The sequence below is a fragment of the Protopterus annectens genome, chromosome 6.part0 (genome assembly GCF_019279795.1).
Source record: "Protopterus annectens isolate FY-2018-M chromosome 6.part0, PAN1.0, whole genome shotgun sequence".
NCBI classification, from domain to species: Eukaryota; Metazoa; Chordata; order Ceratodontiformes; family Protopteridae; genus Protopterus; species Protopterus annectens.
The window spans coordinates 1,917,756,826-1,917,782,952 of NC_056737.1; the positions used below are offsets into that span (position 1 = coordinate 1,917,756,826).

General features: G+C 40.5%; 1 protein-coding gene across 1 annotated transcript in view; it reads left to right on the forward strand.

The window, feature by feature from the left end:
* Window positions 1-26,127, forward strand: part of LOC122804983 — an 817,331-nt gene that overhangs the window by 573,261 nt on the left and 217,943 nt on the right. The window lies entirely within an intron of this gene.

Below are 26,127 nucleotides of genomic sequence, written 5' to 3' on the forward strand. Positions count from 1 at the left end.
ACCATTATAGACAAGCTATGCAGTTGTCATTGGGGTGTCTTCCTTAATTTGTTTTTCGAATTTCCCATATGCTAGAAAAGGTTGTTAAATACTTCTAACATAACTATTTCACCTCATGTTGAGGACAAAGCTTTATTCGTAAGTGACATTATTCATTATAAAGTGGTTTTAACCGAAAACCCATCTCAGATAAAGAACGGCATTACAGCACAGAAGTTAGAGGCAGCATCAGGGTTTGGCTTCTTCAGTCCTCACTTGCTCAGCATATAACTATTAAAAAAATCCTGTTCTGAGTTTCTTCTAGAGAAAAAAATTTGCCTAGTGTTTTTTGCCAGACAAACACAAAGTGTCCAAACCAAAGAGTAGAATGTTTAACTGGAGACTGAAGTTCTGCTTTGCAAGGCTCTGCATGACTTGTCTGTAACTAATAGTGCAACACGTAGGATATAAAGGTCAAAATATTTTGAATAAATAACAATTATATACAGTATGGTAGTGACTGCCGCGGTGGTGCAGCGGTATCGTTGTTGCCTCACAGCAAGAGGTTCTCCCGTTCGATTCTCAGTTGGAGTGTGGGGACTGCCTTCTGTGTGGAGTCTGCATGTCCTCCCCAGGGTTTGGTGGGCATTTGAAAGACATGCATAAATGGACGTGCCTTCGTTGAAGGTTGGACATCAAGCTGGCACCTCAGCGTTCGTGAAAATCTACTGCCAATCATTCACTGTGGCGACCCCTAACCGGGAAAAGCCGAAAGACAAACAACAACACAGTATGGTAGTATAATATACATTTAGCTTTCTTCCAAATTTAGAAGTAATTAACTTTCCCTAATCAAATCTTGTAAAAATGCATAGTTGTAATTGTAGAATTTCCCTCAGTTCTACTTGTAAACTGTTTGATGCTGAGGAAGTTGAGTCATACAGCAGACAGTGCCCAAGGTCATCCCTGAAAATGGACCCTTAAGCTTACACAATTATCAAAAAGTATCATCATTTAATATAACGTGCTGTATTAAATGATGCTTTGTATAATAAAATTTACTTAATATAACCAAGGTTCCACTTTTACCTGCTTGTGGATGTAAATGGACTTATCAGTTTGCAGTTTGTTTAAAATTTACCAATCTCTTTCTTTAAAGTTATAATGCTTAAATTCACTTTACTTTCAAATTATAAATTAATTTCCTTTTCACAAATAATTTCAAAATTCTTGATGTTTCCAAATGAAGTAAATATCCAAGAAATGTTTTTTATTGACCCTGCATGGTTATGGATTTTCATCCCAAAGTACATGCATTTTGATAAGTAGGAAGTGAAGTTATGTGAGTGGATCAGGACATTTAAGTGTTTGATTTATAAGCTGTATGTTGAGAATTTTTCTACCTTGGAATTTTTACATATTTTTGCTGCTAAACAATCTATTGCTCATTGTACCTAAAAAATAAACAGGTCATATCATACTGTTACTATTTGGTTAATGGAGTCTTTAGCCATTTATCCTGAGATAAAGGTTAGTGATACATTTTCGAAATAGAGTCTTTTATTTTAGATTTTAATGATTTTTTAACAAGTTTGAAGGAAGTGTTATGCTGAGTAATTGGAATCACTACTGGAAGTAGGAGGCATTACATTTTGCAAGCAGTGGTAATCATTGACACTGTTACTGAAGCTGAGGGATCCATCTGAAGTTGTAAAAACAGATTTTGATATTATCAAACTAAATAATGCATGCTATTTAGTAGAAATAGTTTTCAGTTCTGATATTTTTATATTTGAAGGCCAGTTTGAAGAAGTTCAGAAGAGAACAGCAGCTCTGGGAGCAGAATGACCCATTCTTATGCTAATATTTATTTAAATGCATAGGAATTTTTGAGTATTTATTCTGATAGGAATATTTATATCTAAGATTAAATGGTGTTAGTGTTTTACAGGTGATCCATTTTTCATATGGCAGGACTCCTAAGAAGTATTTTTATTGTTTCATTTTTTTTTTTGTAAACTAAACCACCAACCATTTGGTATTCTGTTTGGAAACAAAGATGTGATACAATTTGTAGGCATGAAATATATAGCGATGCTATAAGGAACGTAAACACCATACTACAAAGAAAGCCGATTCAAAGTAATGATTATTTACAAAGGAGCAGTTTTCACCTACACTACTTTTAAACAACATATTTTGTAAGGTTATAAATTAGGTTCAATGATTCAGAGATGCTACATACATATAGAGATGAAGTAGTGTCCTTAAGAAATATTGGGTTTCAACATACTTTGCACAAGAAGGAAGGCGAGAGTCTGAGAAATGTGATGATCAATTTTAGGAGTATTCATAATTAAACATAGCTTAGATGTCAGGGATATAAAAACATGCATTTCCAGGAACTGATGCATATTAATTAATATTTCAGATATTTCTAAGGTGACTGAATATAAAGGTGGTTTACAGTAGCACAGATACATATTAAAAACTTATTGTAGTAGCGTTGGGCAGTGCTTCTGAAACAGTGAAGCTAGCCTACTTGAGGAAGCCTTGGGCTGTTTCAAGATAGGCCCAAGGAAGTCTAAAAATGTTTTATGTACATAAAATGTAACTGTTTTCGCATCATTTTATTTGACTGAATGAATTCAGAAAGATTATATTAGTAAATATTAATAAATGATTGCAAATCAATAATAAAGATATGGTGCTGAGGTGGAGATAGTCTGTAATCAGTAACAGTAATGTATTGATGTGAAGCTGGTCTGCTTCATGCTTTTCTGAATTTTTCTACCACTGATCAAGGGTAAACTGGGTAAGTTTGCCTAAGTACTTCTTAGGTAGCACCAAAACCACAGGCTTTACCATTAGTACTATGCTGAATTATTTTGCCAGATTCCTTGCCACATACCCCCATGAGATGTACAGAAGTCTTCAGGGCATTCATCCCTATAACTCACATTGTGCCAATACCTATAAAAATGTAGTCCTGTTTCCCTGGTGTTTGCTTCTTGAAAGGATAAACCCATTTTACTCCCCTTATCAACCTTTCATATGTCACTTTTCATTTCTTTCGCCTGCCCCTGCCATTTATGTAGTTGCCCATAGCACCTTACAAGAGCCTGTTTTGCCATTTTCAGCCTAACTTCTCATTTTCACACTGAAATTCTACAGAGAAAAATGCAAAAATAAAAACCTCACTAATCCCACTTTCATAATCAATGGCATGACTATAAAATAATCCTAAGACCTACTCTCTGCCTTCAAATCTACACCTCAGGGCCACCCGTCTCCCTATCCTACACCTCCTGGCTACCACTGGAATCCAGTTTAGTATCTTCTTAACTGGAATTGGTGCTCCCATCTTACCACCCTCTTAAATCAATCTGATTCCAACAATTTGCAATCTCTTACCTCTAAGTTAAGCTTTTCTCTTTTGTTAAGTACTCTGTTCTGAAGAAATAATATTCCTATTTGGACTCCCCTAAACCATGTGTTTATTCTTTCTGCTTTAAAGGGTTGTTTAACCCCATAAGATTCCAAGTATGACACAGTATCTGTCCAGTACTCCAACCCCCATAGTTCTCTACAGCTCCCACCTGTGGATCTTTGGGTGGTCCTTAATGAGTACCAATGCATTCACCCCAGATCCCCCAAAACATTTGCTCTACACTTGCTGTAAGAGACTATTTACAGTTTGATGTACTTCTACAGTCTGAGCAATAAGCCATTCCTCTCTAGCCCATCTTTTGCCTTTTGTATCCCAAGTTTCCCCCACAGTCTCCTTCACCTACAAGTAACCTGAGTCCCTTAAGACTCCTCACCTAGATGAAGTGCCTTAAAACTTCTAAAGCGTTAGTCCTACTTTTGTCTTTCCAATTGTCCCTTTAAGGTTCTTCTTATCAATCAGAAATCCTGCCTCCACCAGCAGCCTTTCTTCTGAAGTCCCACCCTCACATCTGATATTATTCTCATCACCACCCCCATTCCTCCCCACAGGCTCCAAGTTGCGGTGATGGTATAACCCTATTATCTAGCTAAACTCCTCACTTAAATGCAATAACCCCCCAAAAGCCAGGTCTTGATCCCTCATTATTCATATGGACTGCTGCTGCACTTCCGATGATTGTAACTGTGATCTCAAGAATAGCAGAACTGTAAGTTCACATGTGGCAAACATATATCTTGGCAAGAGTCACAGTGCCTGAGAACATATCCCCCAACTCTGAGGTGCAATGATCTAAAATTTATTAGAGAGGGGAGGGGTGCAGTTTCCTACGTCTAGAGGTGCAGAGAGACTTATTTAATAGTGTATAAGACAATTTCAAAATCTGCAATTTTGCATTTTATTTCCATACACTCAGCATACTTGTTGTCTCCTGATAGGAAGACATTTATACTTCCTGTTTCATGTTTCCTCAGTCCCATCTATGGGCCTTTATGCCCAACAGAATGTCAAATGAGGTCATGTTGCTGGCATCACCTTTCACTCTTCCCTAGGGTAATATTTTGCAGCTGTCATTCTTTACAGCCTTCACTCACTTCTCTTAAGGTTGAGTAGCCTTGATTGTCATCTGGAGCATGCAAAAGTCTCTGACTTACAATATGTGAAAGAACTATGCTATGAGAAATAAGTTTGCACCTAAATAAAAAGAATGATGGCATGTTGTAAACCTGCTTAAACAAAAACATAGATTGTAGGATCAACAAAGTCTTTATTCTATCAGCTTCCTCAAAGAATACAAAGCCTCTGACTGGCCACCATAACCCAGAACTACTTTTAAGTTATTCAACATCTCATTGACCCTCACCAGAAAAGGGAACTCATGGAACTGAAGTCACTCCTTTAACTGGACTCAAAGGGGTGCAAACTGTTAGCAGAATGCTTGTGAATGGCAGATGGATCCAACTGCACCATCACTATGTCTGCAAGCACCGTACAGATTTATCCAGCTCTCACTCAGATTAGCTACTGTTTGAGGATCAGCATGAAAGCTCCTAGATGCTGTTAGTCAACATTGATACCTTCTCCATTCAATCAATGAGCTGATGAGCAAATCACTTGCTATTCCACTTTTTAATCAACCTTTGTTGTCAGGATAACAACCAATCAAGAGCTGTCCTCTTCCTTGACTGCATCTTTTCTCAAAGTGCAAGCATACAAAAGAGAAGTCGGACAAAACACAACAGAGAACCAGCAGGCAAGAATAAATTAATGTATTCATTGCAAAACAGAAAACACAACCCCCCAAGAATATATTTATTTTGTGGGGCGAGATTTGCACCTACTTTCAATCACCTTTAAGTTATTTGTGTATGCACTTCTTTATATCTGCTCCATCCATCTCTGGCTTTAGGGATGTTTACGTCAATCACATTCTGACTTTTTCCTTTCCTTACTTTGGACAGTACCTGTATCAAGGGTGCCCATTTCAACTCCTGTGTCCTGTTTCTGGCCTAAACAGGTTGTGCCCGTAATTCCTTCTCGAGGGTGATTGATCACTGAATGAATTTAATGACCTTCTAATGCACCAAATTACCACCATTCATTAATGTTACTGAACTACTGGCAGCTTCATTGAGACATATAATTCTGCAATATGGTCCAGCCTGCCCAGATGGCAGACTATTTACTGACTGTAGACTCCCTTCTAAGGGAGTTTCACTGCGGTCCTCCCACTTATCACAAACACAAGTCTCCCCTTCTGTGGGAACTGCCAGAATTTGTGCATTCAAATGTATGAAGAACTATTTTATTACAGTGATTTTTTTTTCTTGTTCTATTTTTTTCAATTATTCAAAATAAAAACAGTATGCAAATGTTATAGAAATGTGTTATAAGAACCTTCTCTTATATTTTCTTTACCAATGGAAACTAACAATTAATTTTAAAGGTAACTGAGATTTGAATAATTTCTGGATACAAAAAATTAATCTGAAACTGTAATTAATGAAAAAAAAAGAAGAAGAAGCTTCGTAGTATGGAAGGTGTGATGTTCATTTCCCAAATTATGTGATGCACTTAGTTCATTTAATACAAATTGAACTGTAAAATATAATTGTAAAATATGTGCTACAAAATAATCAAATAGAAAATAGTAGGAAGTCTACAGTTGAGTTAAAAATGGAATATCCTTTATTGAAACACACAAACAGGTGTTCCTAGTTCATTGTAGTGAAAAGCAACAAAAACATTATTTATATATAATCAGGTTGTTTGGAGCAAGAGAGTAGTTAGAATAGGTGGTTCTGTAAAGAGCAATAAAAGCATTAAAATCATTCCTTTAGCCAAGTCCCCCTTCTACCATAGATGTGTAATCACAGACTGCGCTAACTGAAACTGAAACTAGAGACAAATTACAATTAAGACCATTTTATTAACACTTTGTATAGGCTAACCAGCTAATCAAAACTTAATTAATTAAGAAACCAACCAACTAAAAAAACGACTCACTACAAAAAGATCTACCAGTAGACATTTACCATAATAAACATTAATAAATATACAGCTTTTAACAAAGATTGCTTTCATGTCAAGTAAATACTTAATGGGGTTTGTGTGCCAAAAACAAATCATAATATGAATGAACATCTGTATAGATATACAACTGAAAACATAAGTAGGATGAAAAAACATAAAAATAATTGTTAAGCTGGAAATGCAGTGATAATGTTAAAAATAAAGAATTAAGGCCATGGGGATCTGTTAAAATGTGGCATCTAACTAAGAAAACACTTAGTTTGAATGTGTAAGAGTGCACTCAAGAGTAATTTTACCCTTTAAAACAGAAAAAGACTAGGTCTATGCACATTGTGTGTGCTATCAGACTTTCACTGTCTAAAAGGAAAAAGTGTAACAAAAGTGTTCAGTTTAAAATCTAAAGTAGCATTTAATGTGGAAATGGAGCCATCAAAAATTATTAATGTCTACATGAGCCACCTAAAATATGTCCTCTATTGTTAGTGCTAAAAGAAGTAAACAGTGTTTGATATTTGTTTTTAAATGCAATATAAGCAAATAATGTCAGCATTAATCAGTCCCATATCAGGCTTTTATATAGTGGGGCAGTTTTCTGAGATCTAGTATGCTTTTTGTGGAGCAATAATAATTAAGCCCAGGTTTTCTAAAAGAGCTGCCACAGTAGCTCACATTTTTCTAAAAGATTAGGGATGTCTCCTTCCATTTCCAAAAGGTCTAAATGGTCAATAATTTGAAGTTTAAACCCAATGTGTTTTTGTATAGCTGCAGGTGCTGAGCCACTGTGTTATTCTTGCACTTAGCTCTAATTTCAGAAAGATGGCCAGAAATCCTTCTTTTTAGTCTGTTGAGCATTTTCCCCACGTAAAATGCTTCACAGTCATTGCAGCTAGCCCTGTAAATCACCTGCATTGAGTTACAATCACCTCCTGAGTTGGTTTTAATAATTTTCTGTAAATAAGGGCAGAAAAACAGGTCACTTTGACAACGTGTCAATGTACGATCAGAAATATTCCATATCAATGTGTCCCTGCATGGTTCCACATTTCTTCAGGGTTTGGCCTGGATTTTTCTCTACCGACAGTTTTCGTTTTGGTCGGCCCCTGCTCCTGGACCGTGTCCTGCCTCCAAACTTAAAATAGAAAGGGATTCTACGGACTTTAAGAATGGCCATGTGTTGACACGGTATGAAATACAAGTTTTGGAAAAAGGGCTTTCTTTTATTCCTACGTGTTAAAGTGAACTAACTGATACTGTACTTGATGTTAAACTTTCTAGTAGAAATGTTTTGTTGAAACCTGAATTTGGAAATATTGTGTCTGATCATTTTAACCGTTTTAAGAAACCCAGCCTTTATATTCCTAACCAACATCTTCTTGTTGATGCTTTTAACAAGTAAGTTGAGAATGATTTACATAATTTACATAACAATTAAGTCAGTACATCTAAATCTAAGAATAGGAGAAGTAACCTCAGCGCAAAGGAAAGGTCAGCTATGTTAGCCTTACAAAGAGATGGTACTATTGTAGTAAGGCCAGCTGACAAGGGAGGTCCCATTGTGATAATGAACAGATCAGACTATTTTAACTCAATAAGGGTAATGCTGAGTAACGTTAATTTTTATTCTGTTACTGATGTGGTTAGAGTCCATACTTTGGAACAGAGAATAGCTGATATATTGAGAGATTGTTTAATGAACAAGTTAATTTCATATGAATTGTTTCATCACTTGATGGTGAATGACCCATTGATACCTGTCCTTCAGGGATTACCCAAGATACACAAGAATCATCGTCAACCCCCCCTTAAAACCTATAGTTGCTGGATGTGGTTGGTGCACAGAATAGTTCTCACTATATGCAGAGAAGTTCCTAAGCCCTGTCTTAAATAAAAACAAATTTGTTTTGAAGTATTCCAAACAATTTTTGATGGATCTGTATTGTTATACTAACATATTGTCTGTGGACATTCATTATTTTTTCTTGACCTTGGATGTCCAGTCATTTTATGATAATTCCGAATGCTGAAGGGATTCACTGTGTGCAGAGATATTTGACTAAATATAGTGGGTATAGTCAGTCGTCAATTGGTTTATTATGTCTGGTTTTAGAAACAGTTCTTGGAAACAATATTTTCATGTTCATAGGTTGGTAGCAGGCTGGGTGGCTGTGGTGGTGCAGCAGTTAGCATTGCCGCCTCACAGCAAGAGGTTCTCCAGTTCGATCCTTGGCTGGGGTGCCTTCTGTGTGGAGTCTGCATGTCCTCCCTGTGGTCGCGGGGGTTTCCCCCGGGTGCTCCGTTTTCCTCCCACATCCCAAAGATATGCTGTAGGTGGATTGGAGACTCTAAATTGGCCTAGGTGTGAGTGCATGCATGTCTGTGCCTTCTGTGGAAGGCTGGGCACCGGGCTGGCAACTCGACACTGTAAAACTCCACTGCCAATCATGAGCAGACAAGTGATCCGATGTGGCAACCCCTAACCAGGAAAAGCCGAAAGAAGAAGAAGAAGGTTGGTACTAGGCTATTGGCCCTAGGGCCTATACAAGCCTAGCCATAACAATTCCCTGGCTATTTCTTCCCAGAATATTTACCTCCCTGGTCCCCTGTCTAGTAGTGTGACTGGCTTGATCCCCGAGGTGAATTTCCTATCTCCCATCCAATCATCAAGGTTCCTTTTGAAGAGGGCCAAAGAGGTGCTCAGCTTGACATGTATGGGCAGTCTATTCCAGAGTATGGGGAGTCTCTGGGTCAGGAACCTATCCCTCCAACATGTTTTGTTCACTGTGATGACCAGGTTTAGATCCCTGGAGCATGTGGTTCTGAGGGATTGAGATTTCTTTAAGTGTAACATGTCCAACAGCACTGGGTTTGACATGGCTTTGTATGTTAAGCAGAGATCACCTCTGAGAAGGTGATATGCGACAGAGTATAGCTGGAGTTTTTTTAGATGGTCAGCATAGGGCATCTGCTTTAGGCCTGTGATTCTTTTAGTGAGGTTTTTCTGTGGCCTTTCCAGTTGTTGCAGATGTCTTGTGAGGTACATACCAAACAGTGCATTGTACTTTATAATGGGTCTAATGAGGGATGAGTACAGTGGGACAATGACCTCCTTTTTTCTGGATGAAAAGCCCTTAGTGATGAGGTGTGCCACATAGAAGGATTTCCTGACTGTTGTGGGTATATGGTTATCGAAGGTGAGACCACTGTCCACCTGTGTCCCTAAGTCCCTTATCACACAGTGTTGTACTGCCACTTATGTGGTAATTCATGGGTACATGTTTTTTCCCAAAGGGGATAACTATACATTTCTTGGAATTGAGCTTGAGCCCATGGCTCTGGCACCAAGCATCTGTTTCTGCAAGGCCCTTTTGTAGAATATCCACATAATTTGGGGATTCAATAATGGCTCCCAGTTTGCAGTCATCTGCAAACGGGTCTACTTTAGATGCCCAAAACTGCACTTTACCAACACTAAATTTACCGAGACTCAATGCCCGAAACCGCTAATTACCGAAAGTGGTAAATCCCGACTATCGTAATCCCGACAGCTGCAATGAATATTTGTATTTACGTACGTCATATTAAACATTATTATATAAATCATGCACATGTTAACAGGAAAACATTCTAGGAAGCTGTAATGATGGTGGATGTATCAGAAGTTGGACCGGGAATTGTGGGAAACATATACAAACCGATTACTTCTCAAAGAAGTAAACCCATGTTAGAACTGGATGGCTATCTGTATCATTTAGAAAGATGTAAAGACAAGAAGAGTTGCAAATGTAAAGGCAGAGCTATTACTGTGCTACTTACGGAAGGTGAGCAACTTGTAAAGTCCGTAGCACATCATCATTCCACTAATCCTGCAGAATTGCAGCGTTACAAAGTTAACAGCAAAGTAAAAGTAAGGGCTAAGTACAGCAGAGATAATCCTTGTGCTATAGTGGATATTGCTATGGCATCAACTTCACTGGAAGCAGTGCACACTATACCTAGTAGGAAATCACTTTTGCAGAGTATTGGCAGGGTACGTAGGAAGGAAGTTATTGTTGAGAGAAACGCAGAAGTGAATCTTATGAATGTCAATACCTTACATTATCCGTTAAAGTCCGGTGCTTTCATTTCAAAACGTTTGGCTGATAAAAGTAGTGATAGTGTAGTATATGTGTTTAGTACTGCAAAGAATTTATTTGACATGAGTAACGCTACCATCTGGTTAATGGATGGTACATTTTTCAGTAAAGAAGTAAGTTGTCGTCAGCTTTATAGCATTCATGGACTTATTAAGTGCGGAACATACAGCAAAGTTGTACCACTAGTCTATGTGCTAATGAGTAGAAAGTCTTTGAAATGCTACAATTTCTTATGGCATTGTCTTTTCCATTTACTAAGTAGTAATGGCTTAGAGGCTAATGTGCAATTTATACTTTGTGACTTTGAAGTGGCTGCAGTGAAAAGTGTTAGAGTTAATATCGCAGGAGCTAAATGTAAAGGCTGTCTGTTTCATTTTGGGTAGAATATTTGGCGAAAGGTGCAATCTTTGGGACTGAGTAGATTGTATAATACGGATGCGACATTTCAACTGCATGTAAAATCACTAGTATCGCTAGCATTTTTACAAGAATGTGAAGTAAAAGCTACATTTGAGCAGTTACAAGTGTCTTTTCCACCTGAAGGACGTGAACTATTAAAATATTTTTCCGATTGGTATATTCATGGCAGACTCCGAAAGTTTGCGACTAGGATGACAAGTTCAATAAGGTTTCCACCTTTATTTCCAGTTTCCTTTTGGAATGTATCTGCATTAAATGATTTAAATTTACCACGGACTCAGAACTCTGTGGAAGCCTGGCATAGGTGTTTAAAATGTTTACTAGGGTCTAGAAACATTGATTTAAACGTCCTTATGCATGCGCTATCACAAGAACAAAATAGAGTGGACGAATTACGTGTTAGAATGTCCACTGGTTTTCCGCCGTCCCCTAAAAAACGAAAATTAATGAAGCGTCATGAGCAATTCGCTACTGTTATACAGAATAGGCGAGAATACAGTGCTTTGGAGTTTGTAAATAGTGTTGCTAGACTATTAAAATTGTGAAACATTTACTTTATTTGCATCGTATACAGTATATATTACTTTGCATCATTACGACAGATATTAATGAGAAAAACCGACAACTGACTTCAACACTTATAGTTTAACTTGAGACATGGAGGCATATGTACAGCTGTGACTTTGCATATATTTCGTTTTATGTTTTGAGTATTATGTTTGCTGTTATTATTTGTGAGCCCTATTACAAGGATGCAGACTTCATTCACCAGATTTTCAGTTTCAGTTCTGAACTTGCAGTGCTCCTTGTCACTAACATAGTTTTAGTGCTTCGCTGTTTATTTCTATTTACGGTTGGTAAACCGAAGAACAATCATTTACGTTGCTGTCGGTGAATTATGTTAGTGTCAGTGAATTCAGTGTCGGGCAAAGTGTTCATCGGACAAAACAGTTGTCTGTGATTTCGGGTCGGTGAATTTGGTGTTGGTATAAAGTGCAGTTTCGGGCATCTAAAGTAGACCCCTGCAAACTTTGTTAGCCAGAGTCCCCTAGTGCTGGCCTGTACTTCAGAGAAGTAGATGCCAAACAAGAGCGGTCCCAGGACTGAACCCTGAGGTACTCTGCTTGTCACTTGTCTGGAGCTGGATTTTGACTTGGCTACTTTTACAGTGTGGGTTCTGTCAGTAAGCCAGTTGGCAGCCCATAGAGTGAGTTAGAGATTAATGCCCAGCTTAGTAAGTTTATCTATGATTCCAGAGTGGGGAATGGCATTGAACGCCTTGTTGAGGTTCAGATAGGCTGTGTGGACCTCCTTACCCTCATCCATAGCTCTGGAGACTGATTCGAAGAAGTCACTCAGGTTGAGGAGACAAGTTCGGCCCTTTATGAAACCAAACTGGGTGGGGTCCAGTGTTTGAAGGTTGCCAATGTCTTTGTTTAGAAGTTCCATGATAATGCATTCTATGGCTTTGCAATCAGGCTCGTCAGACTGATGGGATGATAGTTCCCGGGATCCAAAGTGCATTCCCCCCTTGTGGAGTGGGATAACTGTAGCTGTGCATCACTCATTGGGCACAATGCCTAAGGTGAGGCTATGATTAAACATGACACTTAGGTGAAGTGCCAGTTCATTTTGTAGTTCATGTAGTACACAGTCTGGATGTCATCTGGTCCCATGGATGCTGTATTCTTAGCTTTGGAGAGTGCATTTTCTACCTGTGTGGCCATGGTTACCGGAATTTAACAATCTTTAGGTATTAAGATGGGCCCTTCAGGGGGTGAGAGGGGGGTGAAGTTGGCACTGAATCGATCTGCCAGGATATTGGCAATATTCTTGGGATCAGTATATTTAAAGCCATTCTGTTGTAGCTCAGAGCAGATCTAAGCATTGCCATTTAGAATCTTGACATAACTATAGAGTGCCTTGTGGCTGTCCTTGGAATCTTTGGCAATTTTATTTTCGTAACTAGCTTTGGAGGATTTTATGAGGGATCTCAGCTTCTTACTGAGGCTAGTAAGGGAGTTTTTTTGCATCCTGGGATTTTCCTCTTTTCTGCAACAGTTTCTTCCTTCTGTTGTATAGTTTGTTTATGGCAGGGGACCACCAGATTGGGTTTCTTTTTTTGAAGGAGACCGTCTTGGTTCTGTTTGGAATGGCATGATTCATGCAAGAGTGGATGTGCTCCTACAGTGTCTTAGTGTAGGATTCAGCGGTGGAACTTTCAGTTCCCATCTGCATGGGTGTCATGAAGTTTTTCACTTCTGACTTGAGTAGCATGAAGTTGGCTTTGGAGAAGTTTTTTATAGGGGGTGGGAGTGGGATGTGGATGTCAAGCATGATTAGCCTATTTAGATCTTCTTGCAAAAGGATGGCATAGCTATGAGCATTTTTTGTGCCAATAGCTATGCCAACATGTTTATGGCATCATGGGAGGAAAATTATATGTTCAAAATTGTATTGTTTATACATTTTGTGCCCTTCTATTGCCATTTTGTCGATGATCTGTTCTTTATTTGGACAGGTGGCAGAGAAGAATTGTATGTTTTTCATGATCAATTGAATAGAGCAACTAGGTATTTGAAATTTTCCATTGCATTCTCTCAAGCTAGAATTGAATATCTAGATGTCTTTATACAAAGTTTAGATAATGGATTGGTGAATATGGAAGTTTTTAGGAAACTGTGTTATAGTAACACCTTACTTCATAGGTGGAGTATGCACCCAAACTACGTTTTTAAGAATATTATTAAAGGTCAAGGTATGAGGGCATCAAGACTTAATGCATCAGAGGTTGGTTTTCACTCTGAACTATCATCATTGAGAGATGGATCATTAACAAGAGTGTACAGTATTACTGAAGTGGATAATGTATTAAAGTAGGTACCAAGACTTAGGGGGGATGTAGCACAGCCCTACTTTTCACGACACGTTGAATTTGATTCACAAGTGACCCCAGATATGGGTCTGATGAAAGTTAAAGTTCATATTTATTACACCAGTGACATCAAGGTAGTAACAGATATTATTAGGAAGAAATGGGGAGTGCTGACTGTAGACCCTGAGCTGAAGGAGTTAGTAGGAGAAGCACCACAATTTTTGTATAAAAATAAGTTGAATTTATAAAGAATTTTATGCTATCCAAAGGAATCCTTGACCCACAGTCCTAATGATAGTTTCTCTATGAATCCATGTGGTAGGTGTAATTTCTGTGAGTACATTGATAGCAGTGGCCAGTTTATGCATACGGACATGGGATGGAAATCTGTTTTTAAAATCTATGCTGATTGCTTGACACAGCATGTGGTTTACTTAGCCTACTGCATAGTATGCCAATCATACTATGTAGGTAAACAAATAGAATGTTGAGAGACAAGGTAAGGGAGCACTTATATAATATCAGAATACAGTCTGGTAGTAATGCACTTTCTAAACACATAATGCAAACAGATGATCAACATGTGTTTAGGTTTTTAGTTGTTGATGTTATTAAACCTACTGTACATGAAGGGGGTATTAGGGACTTTACTGAAAGTAAGGAGGTAAGATGGATTATAAGGTTAAGGGCAGACCAAGGTAAAGGCCTTAATGAGAAAGCTCCCCTTAAGCCTGTTTTAAAATCTAGGGGTCTTAATAACTGAAGGAATAATAAACCCCCCCCCTTTTTATATGCCTGTGTACGTACAAATTGTATGTTTTTTATTTAGATATTTTAAGTAATTTATTTGATGTATTTTAATATATTTTTGATATAATTAGTTTTATCATTAATAAATAAAAGTGCTTCTTTTTTGATTGGTTTGCTGTATAGATATATTTGAGTGGTGAGAGACATGCTTGTATGGTCTGAAGAAGATGAAAGTGAAAGCGCTTACCTCTGTGATATTTTGTTCCTGATTAAAATCTGTTTTTATTTGTTTTTATGGATGTTCTTCGTGTTTCACTGTTACAGTCATCACATTTGGGTTATCTGCATGCAGTAGCCCTCAGTCGGCCTGATTATCAAAGTCTTGGGTCTTGCGTTGGTTCCTGTCTCATCTTCCATGACGTCAGGTAGTCTGGGGTATAAAGCATGCAGCCAACGCCATTACATCAGTCTTTCTTGCCGTGCAGTGCCCGAAGCAGAAGCAGTTCGCAAGTGCCGGTCGGCCGACTCCTGAAATTTTCGTTTTCGAGTTTCAGCACCGAAGTCTTCAACTAAAGCTAAGTACCTCATTGGGGAAACTTTTTCTTGCTCTAAATCGATGTCAGTTTGTTTGTGTCTTTCGGCTTTTCCCGGTTAGGGGTCACTCCAGTCTGCTAATGGTTGGCAGTAGATTTTTACATACTGGCTTGCCGGGCCTAACGCACAACCTTCAATGAAGGAACGCCCATTCACGCATGTCGCTACACAGAAGACGCTCTAACTGAGAATCGAACGGGCAACATCTAACTGTGAGGTGACAATGCTACCGCAGCACCACCACCACAGTACCTCTAAACCGATGTCAGTAAAAGTCAATAATTGTATTTCTTGTGGCAAGCAAATACCTCATAAAGATTTTCATTCTACCTTGCCTAGGCCCTGACCACGACTTACCTCGCTGTCAGTTTTGTACCTTATTTAAACAACGAACTATTCGTCATCGGTATATTTACGCTTCTAAATATTTTGGTACTCGGTTCAATTATCCAGATATGTCTTTGGTAAGCCATCCGACTACCGACATTCTGAAAAAATACAAAGATAAAGACAGAGACAGGCCGCCTAGGTCCAAATCTGCCGACGACGTCTCTCCTAAGCTAATCACCAGTTCACCGGTACTCAGTGAGGGGCTTTCACAGCCCCTGATACCCACTACTTCAGATTCGCAGGCCTCTACTGAGGCCCATTCGGAGTCCGGTATGCCGCGAGATGCTTCAACTGTGGAACCTCTGGATGTCTCCACCTTGGATGGGTCCAGAGCCGCTGTGCAGGCACCGGCTTCTGAGGGTGTATTCAGGCCTACTGGCGTGCATATTAAACCGACGCCATCTTCTTCTTCAAGACCTAAAACTCGAACCATGCCTAGAAAACCAATGTCCAGACTGCATGGTCAGGCCTCTATGCCTAAAAAACAAATTATAAGAATGGCTGAAGACCTTATTACTTTAATCTGGGGAAGCCAACCTTCCCCCTTTAAGAGACCTAGGACTGAATTTGCTTATGATAATACTGGTCAGGATTCTGAAATGTCTGTTTCCTCTGATGACCAGGATTTACCTTTATCTACCTATGAGGATTCTGATGCAGAGGATTCTATTCCCTCTGCTTCCCCTCCAGAGGATTTCTCTATTGGTGAAACCTTGCATACTCTTAGAGAGCATTTTTGCTGGGAAAGCCAGGTTTTCTCTGATTCTAAAAAGAGGCTTAGGGATTTCTTACTCCTCCCCCAGCACAGGCCTTTAGCTCCCCCCTTTACTAGACATTGTTGATGATGTCTTCTCAGAATCTAGCCTGGCCCCTGACTCTTTACCTCCTGCTCCCAGAAAACTTGACAGATATTACAGGGTTTCTGAGTCACACAAGTTCCTTTTTAAAAATCCTACTGTGGATCCTGATACTATTTCACAGGGACCTAAGGCCATTAAGGCTACTACTGCCAAAAACCCTACCACCTCTAATAGAGATTTCAGGGTGCTGGATAGATGGGGTAAGAAGGTATACACTTCTGCAACCTTGGCTATTAGGGCCTTAAACTGCCATTTTCATATGTTAAAGTACCAACAGCATATTATTGGGTTGTTTAAACAGAAAATTATGTTGATTTCTGACTGTGCTAAAAATAAGGACTTACAGGATTTAATGCATTCAGCTGAACAAGTTGAAAACATAATTTGCAATGTGGTTTTGATTCACTAGAGGCATCTTGCAGGGCTGCTGTCACTGGGTCTGTACTTAGAAGGCATGCTAGGCTTAAGGAGCAATCTTTGCCAGATCATATTAAAGCTAAATTGCTGGATGCTCCCTTAAATCAGGAAAGCCTGTTTGGTAACAAAGCAGAAGAAAAAGCGAAATCTATGCAAACTGTTAAAGATTTCCTACAAGTACAGCCTTCAAGATTTAGTAGGCATTGGACCTCCAAGAATTGGTCCTTTCCTGCCTCTTCCAGGCTTTCTCAGCCCAAACCAAGAACCAGCAGAACACCCAGGCTTCAGTTCCAGGGTACTCACAGGACTAAGCAATGGGGGGCTCCCACTTCCAAATCAGGGAGTGGTAAGACTCCCCTCTATGGTAAACTGTCTCAATGACTTAACTTTAAAACTTCCAAGCCCTTCTCAACTGACTGCTCCTTTAGGGGGAAAGATTGCTATGCAGGCAAAAAACTGGGAACTCGTTATCCAGGACAAATGGGTTTTAAATATAGTCTCCCAAGGATACAGATTTCACTTCCACACATTACCAACCCCAAACGGTTGGCCAGATCTATCCCCACATCAGTCAGCAGAGGCTCAAAAGCAAGTACTCTCTCTCTTAAGCATAAAGGCTATTCAACCTGTACCAGAAGAGGAAAAGGGACAAGGTTTCTACTCAAGACTTTTCCTGGTACCCAGAAAAGACAACTCATGGTGTCCTATCCTGGACCTTTCCATCATAAACACCTTTTTGGTGATCCCAAAATTCTAGATGTGAACCCTTCACCAGTTGCTTCCTATGTTAGGCAAGGATGCCTGGTTGGCAACACTAGATCTAAAGGAAGCCTACCTGCACTTCCCAATCAGGGAATCTTGCAGAAGATACCTATGCTTCAAATCTGGCTACATGCATTATCAGTTCTCTATACTGCCCTTTGGCTTATCTACTGCGCCCAGGGTATTCACAAAGTGCCTAGCTCCAGTCATTGCTTTTTGCAGGCAAAGAAATATTCAAATATACCCATACCTGGACGATTGTCTAATTCAGGCGGAAAGCCAGGACATACTTTTGAATCATCTGGCGTTTGTACAAAAGGTGCTAACTTGTCTGGTGTACACCATAAATGAAAAGAAATCACATCTGGTACCCTGTCAACAGATTATATTCCTGGGAGCAAGCTTGAACACAGCTTCCCAGATGGCTTTCCTCATGCCAGAGAAAGAAATTCATTTGACAACTTACTTCAAACTAATGGCCACAAAAACCCTGCTATCTGCAAGGCAAATACTGCAAGCCTTGGGGTTCATGGCCTCCTGCATTCTCCTAATTCCATATGCAAGACTGCATATGAGGAATCTACAGTGGTATCTAAAAAGCCCATGTTGTCACCATTCTCAGGATCTAGAACCAATGATTTCTATCAAACCTCGTCTACAGTTAGAGAGTTCCTTTGGTGGGTAGAGGCCTGCCACCAAAACAAAGGACTACCCTTCACTCTACCCCCTACCGCCCAAACCCTAACAACAGGCGCATCAGACTATGCATGGGGGGGGGGGGCTCATCTGGCAGGGAAATGCATTCAGGGCAAATGGAACCCAAGTCAAATGCACCTGCATATCAATGAAAAAGAAATGTTAGCTGTACAGGATGCTCTGACAGCCTTCATTGACCACATTCTTCCAGGACAATTAATGATAAAGAAAGACAACACCACTGTTATGTGGTACATAAACAAGCAGGGGGGTACCCATTCATACCCCCTCTGTGCACTAGCCATGGCTCTGTGGAACACCGCCTTGAGCTACCAAGTGCATCTACAGGCTCAATTCCTGCCAGGAAAGCTAATTACACTGACAGATGAATTAAGCAGAAATCTCATGGACCCACATGAGTGGAAACAGGAACCAAAGATTTTCAACATGTTGATAAACAAATGGGGGAGCCCACATATAGACCTGTTTGCCTCCCCCCCAGAACTACCAATTGGACAAATTCTGCACAAGGATTCCCCACAAACAAGCTCGGAAAGTGGATGCCCTGTCCTTCAACTGGAAAAATCTATCAGTTTATGCCTTTCTTCCGCTGCCTCTCCTCTCCAAAATACTACTAAAGATCAAACAGGACAAACCAAGGACGATACTGATTGCACCAGACTGGCCACACCAACACTGGTACCCCCTCTTACACAGTGTGTCACTGCTAGCTCCATGGCACCTGCCTCAGACCCCTACCCTGCTGTCCCAGCAGGAGGGCCAGATTCTGCATCCTCAGCTTCAAACCCTGAACCTGGCAGCCTGGCTAATTACCTGATCTCTCTGTTACCATCCCTCAGTAAACAAGTGTTGGATGTCATTTTGGAGGCAAGGAGGCCTAGTACTAGAAAATCTTATGCTGAAAAATGAAAAAGATTCTGTTCCTGGAACCAAACTCAAGGGATGGGCACAGCAGTGCCTAATTTACCTCAGCTTCTTCAATACTTAACTGAGATGCTTCACAAGGGCCTTTCTTTTTCCTCCATCAAAATTCATGCCTCAGCCATTTCAGCTCATTACAGCACAGAACCACCCCTCTTCTCTCATCCACTGCTCAAGCAGTTCCTCAGAGGAGCCAAAAACTTAAGACCACCCAGGAGAGCCCTAACTCCAGCCTGGGACCTTAACTTTGTATTGGAAAAACTCACTCTACCTCCTTCTGAGCCAGCTGCAAGTGCAGAGTTAAAATTCCTTTTTTGGAAAACAGCCTTCCTATTAGCAATCACTTCAGCAAGAAGGGTATCTGAATTACAGGCCCTTATGGCAGTGGAGCCTTTCATCATTTTTAATGCGGACAGGGTGTCCCTCAGGACCAATCCCTCCTTCATGGCCAAGGTAGCATCCAGTGTGGCTCTTAATCAGTCCAGCCATTTGCCAACCTTCTTTCCTAATCCACAGAACAAAGGGGAACGGATGCTGCACTCCTTAGATGTGCACAGACAAATTAGATTTTACTTGGACAGGACTAAACCTCAAAGGAAATCTGAACAACTGCTGGTGGCATTTGCTGCAGGGGCAGAGGGGAAGGCCATTTCAAAGCAAACCATTTCTAAATGGAAAGGCCATTGCATTCATTTCTGTTATAAGCACTATGGAAAACCTACCCCATAGGGGATAAGAACACACTCAACCAGGGCTGCATCTACCTCTACAGATTTTCTCAGAGGTGTCCCTACCAGGGACATCCTAGAAGCTGCTACCTGGAGTTCTGTACATACTTTCACCAAGCATTACCATTTGCCAATTTTCTCTAAATCCAGAGCTGGCTTTGCCACTCTAGTCTTGCAGGGCCTTATAGCTGGTCCTAATGCTATCTAAATTCCTCCTGCCATCCTTAGCTTTGGGAATCTACCCAAATGTGATGACTGCAACAGTAAAACATGAAGACCATAGTACAGTTGTGTACACTTACCATAAATGTAGATGTTCGAGTGTATTCACTGTTGCAGTCCTGGTTACCCTCCCTCCAGCCCCCTGACTTCTTTTGGCTATACCTCTATTCTCCTTTACTATGCTTAAAAGATTTTTGATGTATTTGCTTTTTTGTTGGGGAATATAACCTTGTATATATGTAATTAATTGCTTCCCATTAAGGGAGCACCTGACATCTGGGACAAAAAAAAATGATGTAATGGCATTGGCTGCATGCTTTATTTCCCTGACTACCTGATGTCATGGAAGATAAAACAGCAACCAACGCAGGACCCAAGACTTTGATAATCAGGCCGACTGAGGGCTACTGCAAGCAGATAACCCAAATGTGATGACTGCAACAGTGAATACACTCGAACATCTACATTTATGGTAAGTGTACACAACTGTACTTTCTTTGTGCCGTGGTTTGCTCTGTTATTAATTTTATTGTGATATATTTGACACATATGCTAGATAGACCATTTTTCCTAAATGATAATCTATATGTCCTCCACAGAATCCAACAAAGAAGACATATTTCTTTCATTTCTTTTATCAGATCCTCCCATTGCATCACAACTACATCATTTTTCCAAATGTTATCCTTAGGAAAGATTCCTCAGTTATTAAAAATGCACATCCCCACATTTCACCACATCACTCAAACTCTTACTCTTATCTTTATTCATGGTCAGTCCCATTTCCTTCAAACATCCAGTCAGACAAACTACTTCCCTCATCCATATTTCGGTCTTAACATCTACAGCTATGTAATCTGCTTGTGTCAAAACTACTGGAATCACCACCTGCTTTTGCATAACATATCTAGCATCTTCCATTTTGTAAGCTACTTCATTCACTATCAAATTCATTGCCAATAAAAACAATATTCCACTCATGGGACATTTTTGTCTTATACCATACTTCATGCACATTTCTCTACTCAGCCACCCATTCACTAACAGTCAGAAGACCATCATGTCCTACTGTATCAAATGCCTTGCAAATATCACCTACTATAAATTTCACATCCTTCCTTTTACTTATATCATTCACGATTTCTCTCACAAGCAAAAACAATTCTTGACATCCCTTTTCTTTTACACCATATGCATTCTTCAATAATATCCCTCATCCTGCCTCCCATTCTCCTCTCTATTATTCTTATAACATTTTTATAATCTGTGTTATTTAGTGTGATGGGTCTCCAATTTTTTCTTTTATTTTTCTCACCTTTCTTCCATATACATTTTAATATCACACTGCATAACTGTTCATAAACAAACCTATCCATCAGCCATTCATTCAGTATATTTACAAAAATGCTCTCTTTGTCAGTCCATTAATTTCTTGTACATTCCATGCACTAAACCATCTGATATTGAATCATCATTTACTTTCCTAAGTACTTCATCCAATTCACCAATTGCAATTTCTTTTTCAAAGTTTTCCTTAACTCATTCTGGATTTTTTTACTTTTCATTATGTATTATTTTCCTTCTTTTTACTCATACATACTTTCTACATGCCATACTACAATACTCTTTTGTTCTTGTATTCTTTTTACCTTCTCTTTTACATTTTTTATTTATTTCATTGTACAGGTAAAGCACTCTTAAACAAAAGAAAGTACTTCATTTACCTAAATTCTGTTGAGTACACATCTCCCTATAGGTCCTTTCTGACTCAGTTACACAGCAATCTTTTTCACTATTTCTAGCATGTCGAAGGGTCAGTTGCTGGCGTCCTCTCCTGTTCAGCTGGTAAATCTGGGAATCTTGAGGCAATGTTACAATTGCCTCATGTACACAGACAACCCTCTCCTCCTCCCAACAAATACAAATATATGCGAGAGATGCAACTATATAGCCAAACTGGAGGCTGAGCTCTCCCAATTCAGTACTGGCAAGACCAGTCAGGAGGAGAAGGTAACCACGCACACCACAAACCCAGTCTCACATAGAACTATCACAACAGCAACCCAAACACATAAACACACAAAAACATACTCGGAGGCGCTGACTAAAAATCTACCAAAACAACAGAGGCCTCCAAAGCAGACACCCAAGCAACCACCACCTCAAGACATAGCACATGCAACACATAGTTCACAAAGTCAGTGTGCTAAACAGTCACAGCCCTTAAGGCCAAACAACATGCCAGACACACTTGTAATAGGTGACTCCATAGTCAGACACACTGACGTCCCGCTCACCAGACTGAACAAGGAAAAGATCACAGTAAACTGCCTGTTGGGAGCTAGAATCCGCCACATAACACAAGCACTCAGGTCACTCCACAGCAAGTACAAATATGACTCAGTCATTGTACATGCCGGTGTGAACGACCTGAGATGTACCTCCCTGGACTACATGAAAAGAGACATAGAGGAGCTCTCTGATTATGTAGCCCAGGCCGGTATGACCCAGACCCTGAGCAGCATCTTACCCTCACCAAGAATGATGCCACAGTACAAAGACAAAATGATCAGTTTTAACAATTGGCTTAATTACTGGTGTCATTCTAAGGGGATCCAATGTCTGTCTGCTTGGGATGACATGCTTGACAAGCCACGCTGCTTCGCAAGGGATGGCTTGCACCTGTCACCCCTGGGCTTCCGGATACTGGCCAAGGCTCTTGCCACCCCCATAGTGCCTTTTTTAGGCAAGGCTCAAATGACAAACCTACCTCCCTAGAAAACACAAGTGGAAAAAAACTAAGGGTAATGCTGCTCAATGCCAGAAGTCTAAACCTCAAGATGCACACCCTCGAAGCCCTCCTCAGTATGGAGAACATCGATATCTGTGCAGTGACTGAAACCTGGTTTAAGGCTCCTGAGAGCACCCCAGCACTATCAGGTTTTACCTCATATCATGCTTTCCGGCCCCAAAACTTGGACCGAACCACAAAAGGAGGGGGAGTATCCATTTTCATCAAAGATACCCACACCTCCAGGTTAGTGGCAACGCACGAAGCATCGGAGACTATCCAGGTGCAACTAACCATAGGCAAAACTGCCTTACAGTTTGTAGCATGCTACAGACCACCCTCTCAAACTCAGGAACCCCAAACAGCCTTCCTGAAGACACTGGAGAGTATGAATGTCTCTCCAAATACCATCATTTTGGGAGACTTCAACTACCCAAACATAGACTGGGAACATTACTCAAGCCCCAACACCCTAGCCCAAAGGTTCCTAGAATTCATAAACTCAAATGCAATGGAACAACTAGTCACCATTCCCACAAGAGGAGACAATATACTAGAACTGATCATCACAAACATGGGGACAAAATGCTCCACACCGGAAGTATATCCCTCTTTGGTAAGATCAGACCATAAATTAATCTCACTGGAAATCCACATCCCGCCCCCACCCCCTGCACAAAAGACCAGAGTGAAGAACTTCTCAAAAGCAAACTTCGCACTTCTTAAGACTGAAGTGGTATCCTTCAAGGCCCCTGGGCCAGTGGAAACCACAACCCACACTGCTTAATCCTTTGCAAATGCCTTCTATGGGCACCTTCAAGAATGCATGGATCATGCAATCCCAAATAAAACCAAGACCCATTCCCCCAAAGGCAGGCACCTGGTCTGGTGGACCCCAGCCATAAACAAACTTTACAACAGGAGTAGGAAGCTACTACATGACAGAGCAAAATCCCTAAAAGGGAAGGCGTCTCTGATCAGTACTAGCAAAAAACTACGATCACTCATAAAATCATCCAAGGCCAACTTTGAGAGAAAAATCGCAAAAGACACAAAAGACAATCACAAGGCCTTCTTTAGCTATGTTAGAAACCTGGGTGAAAACTCCCAGATATGCTCAGAGTTAGTCCAAAATGACACAAAATACACTGAACCCACTGACATTGCCAACATTCTGGCAGACAGGTTCAGTGCAAATTCTCTTCCCCTCCCCAAAGGAGAAATAACTATCCCAGCAGAGTGTAGCCTCCCTAACATCTCAGATGCCCAGGTGAGAGCCGCCCTCTCTAAAGCTAAAAACACAGCATCAATGGGACCGGATGGTGTCCCGGGCTGTGTGCTACATGAACTCCAAGAGGAACTAAACCCACACATAAGGCTGCCGTTTAATCTTAGCCTTACTACAGGATACGTACCCAAAGAGTGGCGTACGGCAACAGTGGTCCCACTTCACAAAGGCAGTGCCTCTACGGACCCTGGAAATTACCGCCCCATAAGCTTGACGAGCCTGGTCTGCAAAGCTATGGAGAGGATCATTATGGAACTCATAAACAAAGACATTGGGGACCTACAGACATTGGATCCTACTCAATTTGGCTTTGTCAAGGGCAGATCCTGCCTTTTGAACTTGGTCGACTTTTTTGAAATAGTCACTAAGGCCATTGATGAGGGTAAGGCAGTTCACACAGCCTACCGTGACCTTGCAAAAGCCTTTGACACAATACCCCACTCGGGCATCATAGACAAACTCACCAGCTTAAATGTAAACCCATATGTCACAAGATGGGTTGCAAACTGGCTCAAGGACAGAACCCACAGGGTCAGAGTTGCTGGAGCTATGTCAGATTCTAAGCCAGTCACAAGCGGTGTCCCACAGGGCTCAGTCCTGGGACCCCTCTTGTTCGGCATTTATTTTTCCGAAGTACAGGCAAACAAAGGAGGATTGTGGCTGACAAAGTTCACAAATGACTGCAAACTGGGCGCCATAATTGATACTCCAGCGGACACAAACATCCTTCAGAGAGGCCTCATAGAAATGGATAATTGGTGCCAGAGCCATGGCCTTAAGCTGAACACCAAAAAATGTATAGTCATACCCTTTGGGAAAAACAAGATACCGACAAATTACCACATAGGCGGTAATCCATTAAGTACGGAAGAGGTAATCAGGGACCTAGGGACCCAGGTTGACAGTAACCTCTCATTTGACACTCACATTGCCAAAGTGGTTAGGAAGACCTTCTATATTGCCCACCTTATCATGAAGGGTTTCACATCTAGATCAAGAGAGGTCATTGTGCCCTGTACTCTTCTCTTATCAGGCCAATGATTGAGTACAATGCCCCATTTGGGATGTATCTCACCCGACACCTGCAGCAGTTGGAAAGACCCCAAAAGTTCCTCACCAAGAGGATAAAGGGTCTTAAACATATGTCATATGCTGCCCGACTGAAAAAACTCCAGCTCTATTCAGTCGCATACCGCCTACTCAGAGGTGATCTGTACCTGATGTACAAGGCCATGTCCAATCCTGAATTAATGGACATGCTCCACCTCAGAAAATCCAAATCCATCAGAGCCACGAGAACAAGTGACTTAAACCTCAACACAGAAATAAATAGGACGTGCTGGAGGGACAGATTCATAACCCAGAGGCTCCCTACACTCTGGAACAGAATCCCAGTCCATGTTAGGCAGAGCCCCTCACTGACTCTATTCAAGAGAAATCTCGACGAGTGAATGGAAGATCGTAGGTTTACCTCGGGGGTCATCTCTGTGTCACTACTAGACAGAGGCATAGTAAACTAAACCCTAAATGGGCGTAGTATTCTCATCCTAAGGGGTGGTGTAAGCCACATACACTCTGGCTAGGCTTATAAATGTCTTAGGGCAGATAGCCTAGTATGAACCTATGAACCTATGAACCTAATATCCTCCTTTACTATTTTACCTAAATATCCACTTACCTCCACTATTATCCCTTGTAAATAATATCTCTACCTAAAGAGTAATGCCTTTATTTTTCTAGATTACACACACACACACACACACACATATATATATATATATATATATATATATATATAT